A 2,903-nucleotide genomic window follows, 5' to 3' on the forward strand; every position below is an offset into this window, starting at 1 on the left:
CTAAAATCTGAACGGCTTGGAGCTCAGGGCTGGGCGAGTGCTTTTTGGAAACAGAAACACTATTCCTAATCAAAAATCATCACCCGACCAGTGTCAGAGAGGGTGCTGCCAGGCCGGGGCCGGGTTGAGGCGTTTCGTCCCATCACCTCCGTGGCCGCGAGCAAAACTCCTCTCGGCTCACACACACACTCACATTTCCGGTCGGCATTCCCGTCTGAGATCTGACGGATTGGGTGGCGAAATTATTGCCTCCGACTGACGGAAAGGGGGCAATTTAGTGAGATCTGCGCGGTGCACTCCCGATTTCTCATACGGCCCGCTCAATGAGAGACTAAAGGAAAGGAAAGGCCGTACACCCCCACCCTAAAGTAGTAACGCACCATACCCCTGTGTGACAAATCAGGATCTGAAAATGGCCCGAATCTCGAAAGTAGATGAGTGCCGTCTCCCGCAGAGGTTGGTCGATGCTTTTGGGAGCAGCAGGACGAAATTCCGACCTCTCAAAGCTTTGATCAGTTCGACTCACTGAAAATCCAATAGTGTGTTGTTATGGATTTGCAGTGGGGTCTAGAGAAGGACTTTCTAGGGTTGATTTCGACACCATTCTACCAGTAAATGACCTACGACTAAAGTTAGCTCTAAATACAGTGACTTTCTTTACCAGGCTCCTCCGACCACCATGACCAACGACTGACCTGCTCAAGCTCCGACCACCACGACCTAGGTACTGGCTTGTTGTTGACTCCAACTCCCATGACCTGCGCCAAGCTCCCCATGCAGAGATGGCCCATTCCAAGCTGACTCCGCTGCCATAACCCACACCGGACTCACCTGGCAGCCGCCGCCGCCGCTCTGCTGCCTGTTGTGATGCTGCGGTGTCACATTTCCTTGAATGGCCAGGGCCGCCAGGGCGCCGCCTGTCCGGACGACTATTCAAGGGGGTCGGACTATTGAGGACCGTATGCCATTCAACAGGTGCTTTGTTGAGCCGCGCCGCCCGTCTCGCAGGTAGAAGGCGAGCACATACGGGTGGCTGGATTTGGTTTTGATTTTTTTTCCTTTTTTGATTTTACCTGCCCGCTGGACAAAGTCGTCCTTCGATGCGCTTGGTTTGTTTACAAGAGCGACGCCAGAGCACAGGGGTTTGACCATTGACACCTTCGCGCCCAACGCCACGCCACGCCACGCCCCTAGCGCCACACGGGGTGCTATTCACACCCCCGGTGCGATGCAAGAAACAAAAATAATGCAGCAATAAATTCTTTAAAAAGGGCGCATCCGCATCCTGTAGGGCCACCGGCCACGGCCACCACCCCTAGCTGCCCTTGTCGGGGTTACTCACCCCGCGGGGTCGGGAGCCGCGCCGTGACCTCCCCATCCCCCCGTCATGTTGAGCAGGACTCATTGCGACACCGAGGAGTGTGGGGTCGAGAAGGGGAGGGGGGCGGGGAGAGAAAGGGAGGAGTTTTGACACCGGAGAATTGCTCAACGCGCAATTAGAACGCGGTGGTGTCTTTTGAGCAAAGCTATGACCTCCCCTACCCATCATCCCTCATCGCACTCATCCACATCTGGAGTTCTATTCTTATTAATCGGGCAACTCCACGCGTTACACGCACGCACAGACATCCGTCCGCAGAAATCGTGCCCTTTTTCCACTTTTGATAGAGGGGAGCAGAGAAGACCGATGAAATCTCTTCAACCTTATCAGCGCTGTACGTACAATAAGCCGTTCATATATTGGGTTCGGTTCAGTGGCCGTTACGGACAGGATTCCTACATAATTTTAGTCTACCCTGGTCTACCCCAATATACTGCTATTTTTCTGGAGCTACCCAATATTTTAAAAATTATAACTGCCGTACACAATTTGACCACTGAGTCTGCTTCCCTGGAAGGGAAAACCCTCCGTGTGTGTGTCATTTCATTGGGGTGTGTTTTGGGCCATTGATGAGAAGGAGTGAAAGAGAGGGGGGATCTGACTCCTCGTTCATCGGGAAGTCACGACTCGCCGTCGGGGCATCACACGGTGTTCCACGCTTCGCCACGCCATTGCCCCCCCCCCTTTCCCCCTCCTGTCGGCCCACCGCTCAGCCCCGCTCTCCGCCCTCGATGGCGTATCGGTGTAATATAGTGATTTCACTTTTGTTTCTGTTGTCGTAAGCGGCGGCAAGGACGAGGCCCGTCCAGGACTCATTCATTGCGTTCACGTCCCGCTTCGGTATTTTTCCTGTTGTACTTCTGGCGCGCGCGTGCAGCACTTCTTTTCATATCTTTCCCTAAAAAGCACAAAATAAAAAAAATAGAGGGGGTTGGGTGGGAATTGAAAATTGGGTGTATTGGTCCACCGGAGGCCGCTGGTCACGTACATCCTGAATGTGTCCTGGCCGCGTGAGGGCCTACCGGAAGGACACATTTTGGGTGAGATGTAATTTTTGGGGAGCAGTATACAGCAGTACCTGTCATTCCTAGCATCAAAAAAATTAACCACATTTTAAGCTATGGTCTACGTAGATCTCTTCATTGTACATAAAGTAAATTGTTCGTGGTTGCACATTTTGCGAAAATTATTTCTATTTGGAAGAGAGGTGTTGTCGTCATTGTTGTTGTCCTCTCACTTTTTGATCCGTGTGTACACCCTCTCCGAGATATAAATCGGCCACGCAGTATGGGAAACACTCCCCCCCTCCTCCCCTTCTACTCTTTCCCTTCGACGCCCCTTGCTCCCCTCTTCCCCGCCAGACAGGATGGTTTTGCAAGAACGTTCTCTGCTTTGACTGTCGCGCCGTGAAATTTTTCTGCATTTAAAGCCTTTGGTAGGTGAAAATGTGTTCATGTTGACAGCGCACGCGCACCCTTTCTGTGCGACCTGAGCCGTTTTTAATTCAGTTCTTAAAGTATAA

The sequence above is a fragment of the Frankliniella occidentalis genome, unplaced genomic scaffold (assembly GCF_000697945.3).
Source record: "Frankliniella occidentalis isolate FOCC.00 unplaced genomic scaffold, Focc_3.1 Scaffold1, whole genome shotgun sequence".
NCBI classification, from domain to species: domain Eukaryota; kingdom Metazoa; phylum Arthropoda; class Insecta; order Thysanoptera; family Thripidae; genus Frankliniella; species Frankliniella occidentalis.